At 41.8% G+C, this 12,217-nt stretch overlaps 1 protein-coding gene across 3 annotated transcripts in view; it reads right to left on the bottom strand.

Moving 5' to 3' along the window:
- The window catches only part of IPCEF1 (interaction protein for cytohesin exchange factors 1), a 96,951-nt gene that overhangs the window by 68,459 nt on the left and 16,275 nt on the right, over window positions 1-12,217 (bottom strand). Inside the window, exon 1 of one of the 3 annotated variants that reach the window (XM_054061089.1) lies at window positions 400-469. The exons of the other annotated variants lie outside the window; for them this stretch is intronic. The gene's annotated coding sequence lies outside the window, so the exon portion shown is untranslated. Of the gene's footprint in view, window positions 1-399; window positions 470-12,217 lie in introns of those variants that run through there. 3 annotated transcript variants of the gene reach the window in all.

The following is a 12,217-nucleotide window of genomic DNA, read 5'->3' as shown; positions in this document are numbered from 1 at the left end:
TCCTCACAAATATGTGATTTACATTAAACAGTCATGACTAGACTGGCACCCTGTCCATTGACTGATGCTAAAATGTAACTGAATTAAACTTGTACAAAATAAGAATCATTTACATACATGCTGCCTCTTGTCCTCCCTCCACAACTACATTATTTCTAATTATTTAATTATCCGATTTCATTTTTTTTAACCAAAAGGGGGGAGCATAAGATCTTTTACACAGCCCTTAAAAAGGGCAATTACTTGTGAGTGTCAACTTGCTTTATCGAACCAGGTAAGCATTGTTTCTCATCAGCTAAAACCATGTTTTAAAAAAGAGAAAAAAAAAAAGTAGATGTCATTAAACAGAGCCAGCTAATTTTCATCACTTCAGAGGAAAGAAATAAGTCACAGCCTTACCAGCAAGAAATTTTGATGAACAGCTGCACTTGTTCCGTCAAGTCTCACACCTCACAAAGCAGAGAGGAAACTTTTGCAGAAATTGGTTGCAATGCTGAAATTGCCCAAGAGGAAACTGGTGTCTCTTTTACAGGTCATGACTATGCAAACAACAAGCCAGGGATCAAACCAAGTGCTAAAAGAAGCCATGCCTGCCAGAACTCCTAATAACAGAACAAAACCAGGTAGAAATGAGGTAGGGGAAAGGACCTGAAAATTAGAAAGACTCCCAAATAGCTACTTCTTAATTTTGTTTCACAAGTGGAAAGGGTAAACTGCACTAATATTTTTCTACTCTAGCACTTCTGAGAAGAGGCTCTGAATGCGTAGTGGGAGACAGGAAAAAGAATATTACAGATGCGTCATAACAAATTGCACTACCCAAGCCTCAGCCCAGCCTCTGTTGCTAACCCAGAGTGCCCCCTCAGCCTCAGTCTCCCAAGGGCCCTCCAGGATCCAACCCTGCACCCTGAGGTGTGGGAGAGCTCAAGGCAGCCTGAGTTTGTTTTTGCTGAGTAACCTGCAAGCTGTGCCCCAGGAAATACCATCCAGGCAGGGATGGGGCTGACAGCAAAGCCTACAGAACAGCGCATGGCTCTACTAGTTTCAAACCAACAATCTTTCCAATAATTCCTCTTTCACTACCTGATGCAATAGCAAGCCAAAATTAACAGCTCTGTTCAAAATGAGACAGGCACCTCTAAGTTACATTTCCACGAGGCTTGGGGAACAAAAAAAGAAAAACAGAGGCCTTGTAGCTTGGGGTATTTTTCTGGCTTGGGTATTCAACAGTTTCAGCCACAGGTATATAGGCTTCAAGAAAGAATAAACATATAATTATAGCACAAACATCTAAGTTACCATTCTTCTTTCTACACAACTATATTTATTACACGTATGGTAGCCTAGAAGAGACAGAGCACACGCTGTAAAACCTCATCCTTCTCCAGAGAGATAGACATTGCTAAATATAAGGTAGGTCATTATATGCTTTGATACGAGTTTTGCCTTTTTGACTCACTGGAATATTACAGCCTGGTTTCTTCAAAGTGGGACAGAGCAATGCTGCTGTCTAGGGATTCTCCCATGCTTACTCATCTCTCCTGGCAGGGAAATTTCAGGGTCCAAGAACAGGTACAAAAGACATCTAGGGATCTAAATGCTTCACTGCTGACGACACTGAAATAACATTGCCACCTGTAGGACACCCAGTAGAAGTTTTATTTGGGCCTTATTAATACCACAAATGCCAGTGATAACTGTAAGGCTTTCTAGTAGTCTTGGCAGAAACACAAGAAAATCAAAAACGCGTCCAAACACTCATGTCACCCTATGAGGAGTAACTGGAAAGTCTTGCTCACATTGGGCAGCACAGCTGTACCATGTAACCCACCATACCCAGAATATAGTCTGCTATGAAGTTCAATCCTTTGTGGGAGGGGGATGTATAAGTACCATGCACTCAAAGTCCATCCATATGACAGTTTGTGCCACAATAGGCAGGACATAACTGTCACATCCTCGACCACTTCCAACCAAGACAGATCACACTTAAATTGATGAATCTGAGAAAAGTTTCCATTATGGATGCACACTTAATTTTACTCTCAATTTATTTTTTATCTATTGAATATGTAACTCATTGCATCACACTGTGGTGACTCGTACTTGCATTGCATGTATATGTTACTCTGCGTAAACATTGGGAAGTACTTATATCCTTCAGAATATACCAATCAACTTCTTTTGTGTACTTTTCTCTTCTGCCCCCTTCCTTTTCCAGAGTAATTTTCCACTTTCAGAACCTGGACCTAAAGCAGTATCTGTAAAGACTTCTCTCTGGCATATCATTTAAAGATATACAGTAAGATAAAGGGAAGTATATGGATCTTTATTGTTAGATTTCCATTAATAACATTAAGTAGAAAATACTCATCTGATAAGCCTAAAAGAGGAGGTGTATGACATGTTCAAAGGCAACTTCTGCTTTATGTTCAGCTGTGGTCAAAAACAGAACAAAAAGTTCAGAAAAATGAGGAAGGCAATGGTGAGTATAATGGGTTTAAGAATGCTTTTGTTTAAATCAATAGTAGTCTTGTGTGGAACACTGTAAAACAATCATCACTGACAAATAATTAAAAGAATTCTGTAAGACTAAATAGCAAAGACTGAAAAGAATGATCAAGAATTGCCAGGAAAAAGAGGTCTTGTAGGAAGATGGATTTTAACACAAACAATGCTTTGTAGCATGGCATGACTGATAAAGGCTTCAACATAAATATTTAAAATAATGATTTATACAGGGAAAACATAACTAACTCAGTCATATAAACAAAAAGGAAAGGAATAGACAGCTAGTGGTAATATAAAAAAAGGGCAGAAGGAAGTGGGTTTGAGTACAGTATTTGGAACTCACTGCTGCAGTGAGCCAAGCCTGGAATTCATTGCAGAATTTAAAATACTACTTTGTGAAGAAGAGCAAATAGTGATTCACTGTGTGCAGAGACCTGTAAATGAGGTAATTTCCAGGAACATTAGTTAAAACATACATGGCAAATTTCACAGCATAAAAAAATTGTTCTCCCAGTTTTACTACCTTCCTACAGCCACAAAGGTGACAGAGCAATAGACCTTTACTAACTTTTGAAGTAGATATTGCACATCACAAATAAAAATTTCAGCAGTGTGAGTGATGTAAACAGTGAAAAAAATATGCATAAAATTGTGCGGGTTACATGCTCTAGAAATTGCTAGGTTTTGATCCAGCAAGGCGGGGGAGGATGGAGCAAAAGAAAAATTTCTGAAGGGATTTCCTGCTCCTTGGCAGTTTGCCAGCCTGGCTACCAGGACACGAATCTTGATGGGACGGACCACAAGAATTTAGGAATCCCCAATTCCCATTTATCTGGTAAGATCCCTGTAAGGAATGAAAAAGAATTGTAGAAGCAGAGTAACAAAAACGTTCCAGGAACATGAGGGCATGTCACAGAGATGGAAAGAGTAAGGCTTGGTGAAAGCAGGCAGGTTAAATTACTTCATTGTGTTCCTCCAGCAGATATCAAGTCTATTGGATCTGGACGTTGCACAGCAGAAAGCACATCTGTCTAGTGGAAAATTCTACATATAGCATCTGTACTTTCTCCTTGAATGGGCAGCAGTTGGCACAGGAATCAGGGAAACGTGGCTCAGTTATCAGCTTAATCACAATAGAATCCCATTAGGCACTGTGTCTCTTATTCAGAAACGCTCTGTGAATGTCTGTTTCTTACCAGACAAGAAAGTAAGGTACAACTTGAGCCTTCCTCTGCCTATTCAGCCAAATAAATAACCGATGAATGTACTAAAATGTGTGGGAAAGCCACTGAAAGCAGATTACGTATCACTTACCAACAAACCCTGTATGACTTCTGCCACAATCTGCAGAGACCACAAGTGGAATGGGATGAGTCTCTTATCAACCAATATGATTGATATTTGCCATACCTGTCATATACAAACCAGTTGCTTCCTACATTTAATTGATTGAAAGCTCCAACTCCCACTACCATGAAGTTTACCTTCCAAGCATTAAAGTTGTTCCAGATTCCTCTGTGAGGTTTCTTTTCTATTTTAACTTATTTCGCATAACAAAGTGAATTTGAAACTGAGAGCACTAACAAGCCCTTGAAGACTCCAGTGTTGAGAGAATGGTGGGGTTTAATACACAACGCTTGAGTTGTGTATTTCTCTCCCTCAGATCCAATGAATACTGTGGGAACAAAGTCAAAGGAGAGGAAACCAGCTGCTAATTTACCGCTACCGCTTGGCTAAGTCCCAGTGTGAGATTTGGAGAATAAAACGTTGATGGATTACACGGCAACCTTTGAGCAGTGCATGAGCACTTGGAGGCTCCAGCCCTGACTCTACACATGATTTTAACTACTTCCACAACTTTACCTCCACACTTTTAAAGAAGGTACACGTTAATTACCTACATTGGAAAAACGTTATGAAATTTCAAAGTATATTTGCTATCCTTACGATGATGACATTACCAGAAAACATCTTTAAAGTGACCAGAAAATTGCTTAAACACCTTAAAAACAAACTCTTACCAAAGTTAAACATTAGATACTTGTTTTATTGAAGCACTATATTAATCAAGGTGAATCCTAAATCTCACTATTTGCTTCAACAGCATTTCTTGCACAACCTTATGCCACTGCTTTCCTTTTATCTCTGATAAAAAGTCTCTATAATGAAAACCTCTTCCCAGGAGGACAGAGGGACCAGTAACACAGAGATGTTGTGCAGTTTCCAGTCTTGGATGTTTAAGATCAGTCTGGATAAAGTCCTGAATGAGCTGGTCTGAGATCACAGCCAAGCCTGCAGTAAGCAGGAGGTTGGACTGAGACCTCCTCAGCTCTGAATACATGCGATGAGCCTGCGATTCCCGGTTAGACTCAAACTTCTACAACTTCAAGATGAAAGCTTCCATGATCGCTACTTCCTCTTTCTCTCTCCCTTCCCTTCCCCACAGCATTCATCTCCTGCAGAGCAAAAAAGCTACCAGGATGAGGAAAGTGAAGGATGCTCTCCAGTCACTTTCTGCCCAGCTATAATTTTTTAGCATTTCTCCACTCCCTCAGCTTATTTGCATTTTTCATCATCAACAATCAGTCATAATAAAGTGAAAGAAGGGAATAAAAGCATTTTGTGACATCTTACTAAAGATGTGAGTCATTGCGGTCTAGTGGTTGACATGTCTATTTTGAATAGGCTCCTGTGCTACTACCTAAGAAGAAGGCTTCAATAAATGTAATTAAGTCTTGCTGTTCCTTTTTTACCAAGTTATTTTTCCTCTAGGTTCATATATGCCTCAACAGGGCATTTAACCTTGGTAAAGGCTTAAGTCAAAGCCCTAAGAACTTCTGTGATACCTCTACCAACACTTTTACACTGTTCATGACAGCAGTTTGGTGCAAAAACACTGAAAACTTCCAGTGCAGGCACATGGAGGATATCCCACTGATTTCTGTTTTGTCATAAGGAAATGATTGTTTAACTAGCTCTAAGAAAACCCTTCCAAATACACCTCGATTAAAAAGACAATGTTATCTATGGTAATGTCAACTCTAACTTACAAGCTCATCACTAACTAGCAGAAAATTGTTTTCCTTTCATACCAGAACTGACCAGTATTTGGAAAGCTCCTCTGAAAGGAGCAAGATTCAAGTAACTGGAAAAGAAACAGACAAAGAGCCTTGTCTGCAGTTCTCCACCCCCACAGCCAGTGTGACTCAATGGCATTGCCACATGGTGTTCTTCACCATTTCAAGCAAGGCTCATAGCTCATCCACCCCATCGCTACTCCTACAGAATTTTTCCACTGCTATAAACTGCTGCTGAGACTGAAACAACTTACCATGCAAGGCTTTGGGCATAACAGCACTTCAAACTCCCGTATTACATTTTTTTTAGTTCCAACAGTTCCTGTTATATAGGAATCTCTTGTCTTTTCAGAAGAGAGGAAGGGGAACAAGAGTGAATGGTTATGTTGCAGACTCAAAAAGAGGAAATGGGAAGGCAAGATGGAAGATGCAATTAGGCAAGCCAATAGTACAGATCTCTGCTTTGTTCCACACCATTTCTTCAAGAGCCTGCAACAGTTCTAAGTTTCCAAGATCCTCTGAACTCTTCAGCAAAGACCACCATGTCTTTTGAAGATCGCTTCGTAGCCCACTTGCACCCTCTCTGATTGACAGGACATCGACCACTCTGTGTTTTTCTCACTTACATCACTTTAAACCATTTCCCTTCCTGTGGTACAGCCTGCCACAACAGTTGTAACCACAACTGTAGTGTCCCTGGTGCTCCCCACCGTCAGAAACTACCAAGGTACTCTATGGGTGTTTTTGTTTATGTTAGTCCTTGGCAAGAACCACCAGCCACATCCCTGCTGCTGCTGAGCTTTGGCTCAAATGCCCAGGGTAGCCTTGCTCCCGATGCTGACACAGAAACAGTATAAGAAAGACACTTCCACAGCTGGAAACTACATCAAGACTCTGCAAGTGAGGTTACAGATAGTGCACAAGGCCAAGAGGCTCTGTGCAAGTATTCACAGCACCAGAAGGACATCCAGAATTAAAGCAAGCTTCCTTGGCCATTGTAAGGCAGCTCAACATTGTTCAAGCTGAATGTACTTGCACAGGTTTCATCCCTGACACTTTCTACAATGCTTGACCCAAGGCTACTATACAAGCAGAAATATGGATGACATGTGTCCCAAGGGAATGCAGGACAAAGCACCTGTGTCTCTGACAACAAGATGAAAGAACTTGATCTCATGGAGTATTTTTGCAGAATTACTTACATATCAAATATGTAAGTTCAAAAAGGAAATGAAAATGTAATTTTTAATACTCTGAACTGAGTCTGAGTACAGGTAACTCCAGACCTTGCCTCTGAGAATGGCCAAAAGCAGATACTAAAGTATAGAGCACAAGAACTGAGACGGTGTTCAGTGAGGTCTCCATGGGGACTTCTGCCATTCCACAATCTGAGCATGACCTAAAGGAAGACTTGCACAGCTTCATTGTATATGACAGTTTTCAAAAACCTCTCATTCCATAAAATTTACTGATTGTTTTCTGAATCCATTCATACATTCAGCAAAATAAAACACACTAACTCCTACAATGCATAGTGTGTTAAAAAGTTTTTCCATAAATTTACTATCAGGTTCATTGGTTGGGGCTTTTTGGTTTGTTCGGGTGTTTGGTTTTTTTAAATAAATAGTGCATGCTAGTTGTTCTGCAATCAAATGAGTATTCATTGCCATCCTGTAACCCTCTCTGTGCCACTCATAACTGCCAGACCTTGATCACATGACTTCCCAATCCTCATTATCAAGCTGAGGAGCTGCAATGTACTGAAACCATGGTTCCCTTTTTCCATACCTTGTTTCTGACCTTCACTTCCCATCTTTTAATTAGCTGTTAACCCACAAAAGACCTGTGGCTGCCTGGCCATCATAAGCCTTTGGCAAAAGCTCTGCCAAAAGACTTGAAGAAATCGAAGTCCACTGCACTGACATGTATATGGGCATGTAACACAATAGGCCAACAACAATGAATTTGTAGAGCATAATAGGTGGTGCCAAGGATCTGAGACACACACAAATATCATAAGTGAGTAGCCATAGGCTAGTCTCATGGACTGATTAACAATACATCTTTTTCTTTTTGAAAAACATCTTTTTATATCATAGAATAGAAACACAGAATAGTTTGGGTTGGAAAGGACCTTAAAGGTCATCTAGTTCTAACCCCTCTGCCATGGGCAGGGACACCTCCCACTAGGCCAGGCTGTTCAAGGCCAGGTTGGATGGGGCCTTGAACACTTCCAGGCATGAGGCATCCACAACATCCCTGGGCAACTTGTTCCAGTGCCCCATCACTCTCATAATGAAGAAATTCCTCTTCATGTCTAGTCTAAATCTGCCCCTCTCCAATTTATAGCCCTTCCCTCTAGTCCTATCACTACATGCCTTTGTAAAAAAACCGTCCTGAGCTTTCTTGTAGAACCCCTTTCAGATACTGGAAAGTTGCTATAACGTCTCCTCAGAGTCTTCTATTTTCCAGGCTGAGCAACTCCAACACTCAGTCTGTCCTCTCATGGGAGGTTCTCCAGCCCTCTGATCATCTTCGTAGCCCTCTTCTGGACCCATTCCAACAGCTCCATGTCCTTCTTATGTTGAGGATTCCAGGACTGAACACAAGACTCCAGGCGGAATCTCACAAGAGCAGAATAGAGGGGTAGAATTACCTCTTTTGACCTGCTGGCCACTCTTCTTTTGATACAACCCAGGATACTGTTGGCCTTCTGGGCTGCAGGCATGCATTGCCAGTTCATGTTGAGCTTCCCATCAATGAGCACCCCTAAGTCCTTCTCTGCACGGTTGCCCTCAATCACATCATCTTCAATCCTGTACTGAAACCACGGATTGCCCTGACCCAGATGTAGGGCATTGCACTTGGCCTCATTGAACATCATGATCTCCACACAGGCCCACTTCTCCAGCCTGTCCAGGTCCCTCTGGATGACATCCCAACCTTCTGGTGTGATAACTGCACCACTCAGCTTGATGTCATCTGCAAACTTACTGAGGATGCACTCAATCTCACTATCTGCATCATTGATGAAGATATTAAACACCACTGGTCACAGTAGGGATCCCTGAAGGACACCACTTTTCACAGATCTCCATCTGGACATCAAGCCATTGACCACTACTCTCTGAATGTGACCATCCAACCAATTCCTTATCACTGAACAGTCCACTCATCGAATCCATATCTCTTCAAGTAAGAGGTGAGGATGTTGTGGGGGACCACGTCAAAGGCTTTACAGAAGTCCAGATTACATCCATTGCTTTTCCTGTTTCCGCTGCTGTGGTTACCGCATCATAGAAAGCCACTAGGTTGGTCAGGCAGGACTTGCTCTTGGTGAAGCCATGCTGGCTGCCTCTATTCACCTCTCCATCTGCCACATACTTCAGCATCACTTCTAGGAGGCTCTGTTCCATGAACTTCCCAGACACAGAGGTGAGTCTGACAGTTCAGTAGTTCCCAGGGTCATTTTTTAAATGGTCACCCTTTTTAAAAATGGGCACAACGTTACTCTTCTTCCAGTTACCAGGGACTTCTCCTGACTGCCATGACTTTCCAAATATCACAGAGAGTGGCTTGGCAACCATGCCAGCTAATTCTCTCAGGACTTCGGGATGCATCTCATCTGGTCCCATATGTTCAGGTTCTTCAGGTGGTCACAAACATGACCTTTCCCTTCAGTGGCAGGGGCTATAATCCCCTGGTCCCCTTCTTGTTGGGATCCAGGACGAGCAGTTGTCAGTGAAGACTGAGGTGAAAAAGTTGAGTACCTAAGCCTTTTCTCTTTGTCTGTTGATACGAGGTCACCATTTTTATCCATCACAGGGGGAACACTTTCTTTAGCCTTCCTTTTCTAATTGGCATACCTGTAGAAGCCCTTTCTTGTTAGTCTTCACTTCCTCTGCCAAGCTCAGCTTTCAGCTGCACCTTGGCCTTCCTGACCTCATCCCTACACCACTGGGAAGCATCCCTATACTCTTACCAGGTTCTCTGTCCCTGCCTGCACTGCATGTGCAGTTCCCTCTTGCTCTTCAGTTTGACCAGCAGGTTTCAACTCAGCCATGCTGGTGTCTTCCCTCCCCAATTTCCTACATCTGGGGACTGAGCACTCTCATACTTCATGGAAAGCATCCTTAAATATTTGCCAGCTCTGTTCTGTTTCCCAGGGGGTCCTACTGACCAAATCCTTGAAGAGCTGAATGTCTGCTTTCCTGAAATTTAGGGTCCTGACCATACTCCTCATCTGTCCCATATCCCTCAGGACCTTGAACTCCACCAATGAGCTACCAACACAGCCCAGGCTGCCTCAGATCTTGATGTCACTGATGAGCTCACTTGCACTTGTGATCATCAGGTCCAATATTGCATCCCCTCAGGTAGGGCTGTTTATTATCTGGGTTATATCTTATAGACTCTTGTCATTCGCTATTTATACATACTATCTTTTTCATTTTATCATTGGTACTTTTTAAATCTTCCTTGACAGGTAGAAAACTTTTACTTTTAGTTCAAATAATGGTACGTTTAAACAGTCTTGATGCTATTTCAAACAGTTTATACTTTCAGTTGTTCCTCTTATTTTTCTCTCAACTTACATTCTCATATCATTTAGGTCCACTTTATCAAGTCACTTTATTCCATTTCTTAACTACCAGACTGATGCTGACTTACAAGTCAATGTCGTTCCTACTGAAAAGTGGTTCTTACACCTTGTACCAAGTTGCTGCTGGGCATTGTTCAGGCTCACCTGAAGACTCTTATCAGTTAGCATGTTTCCATCAGAAAGGAGTAATTTATGGCAGTGACAGTATTAGAGCTACATCTATTTAACCTAATAAAGATGAGAGATACAATGCTTTCTTTGGCATTCCCCCAACCATCTTTTTTGTTACTGACATCTGAAATTAAAATTTGCCGGGGATATTTCCTTTCTTCTCAATAAATGCTTCCTATTAAACAACTTCTACAACTGAGAGCTTTTCTCTGCCCTTAGAAGGAAAATCCCTATGGATTAGGTGCTGATTCTTGCTGTCTTAGAAGTCCTGAGCTGCAAGATTAATTATAATAATACAACTTCACCCCAAAGCCAGGGCTTGGGGCACTGCTCCTCCTGCAGTTCCAGCACAACCGCCTGGAGCAAGGGAGGCTGCATTAGTCAAGCAGTGTGTTGCTGCTGCCTTCGCCACCACCATGCTCTGGATCTGGTGACACCGGGCAGGAGAGGGTAGGGACTGGGTTCTGCTGGGACACAGCACTATGCCCCAGCCATATGCAGAACAGCTGCTCGCCTCTCCTACTATGCAAAGCTACTTGTTTAATAAATATTATGTATGCATGCACACATCAAGCATACATTTTTACAGCGACTTATTTACAAAAGCCTTTCTATCCAATTCCCTAGGCTGTCTGCCAGAAACATTCAACAGCAGCAGTTCAAGATTTCTCTACAGCTTAACTCCACATAAAAAAATCTAAACCAGCACGTGATGCAGTTTCCACGAGCTGCAGAGTGTTTAACTACTTGCTCACTGGAACATGTAAGATATATATCAGCAGCATGCTTTCTGGTCCAGCCATGGTGTCGTGGCTAAATTAAGTGCTACTTTAAAGACCAGAATGTGACAGTTGGTGGACTGACATCCTCCAACAGAGAAGGAAGCAGGGACATGGCTTGCTTGCAGGCTTCACCCTTTGGAGAGGCCAGGTTTCCATGGGACCCCCTTGGACCTCTTATGCACCAAGATGAGACAAGGAAAATCCAATAAGACATCTAAGTTTTGTGCATGACTCCACCTGCACATCTAATCAAAGCACAAGTAGAAGCTAGTAATACTGGAACAGCATTCAGTTGTGTAACAAGTTAGAGATTTCATTTACACAAGGGCATCAAGAAAGCACTGGTCAAAATTTTTCACAAATATTTAAGCGTTTTTTCCCCAATCCTGCCCTATCACACATAAGGAAATCCAAGAGGAACATGAGCTACAATCAAAGCTTTTGGGGAATAAGGAAGGTATTTTGAAAGCAGCACCACATAAATCAGACTGCCAAAATCTGTAGAAGATAACAGGTTTGTTTCAATCATTACAACCCAGCAGAGGACCCCCTTCCTGCAGCTGCCTACTCAGCCTTCTGTTGTAGAAGGTGGCAGTAGTGTGTATATGTTGTCCCCAAAGAGACCACACTCTATGCACGCACTAAAGGAGCAGGCAGTGGAAACCTTGCGAACCACAAATCTTGAGTCTCTCTTTACGCACTTTTTCTGTACTGCAGATAAAAACATTTCCTTCTCCAGTAAGGAGAACTCTGGACATCCTAATCCAGGAAATTAAACAGAAATAATAGTTAACCAGAAAAACCTAAACCTTGGCCACTTCTGTAACTCAAAAAGGAAGTGGAATCACTCCAAAGTGGTGAATAAAAATCTTAATAGAAAATTAAAAATCATTCTGGCCAGAAATACTGCATGTTATTCTCAGGGCTAATTCACAGACAAGTTTTTAGTGTTCTTCCTTAAGAAGGATTCTGATGAGCTCTCTGCATGCACTGGAACACTATCAAGCTAAGGTCATTTCAAGGACTAAATAACTGTCAGGGACCACTATCATGTATTAGTGCTGAGAAAGCTG

This window comes from Cuculus canorus, chromosome 3 (genome assembly GCF_017976375.1).
Source record: "Cuculus canorus isolate bCucCan1 chromosome 3, bCucCan1.pri, whole genome shotgun sequence".
Lineage (NCBI taxonomy): Eukaryota > Metazoa > Chordata > Aves > Cuculiformes > Cuculidae > Cuculus > Cuculus canorus.
This window is presented reverse-complemented; position numbering and strand designations above follow the sequence as displayed.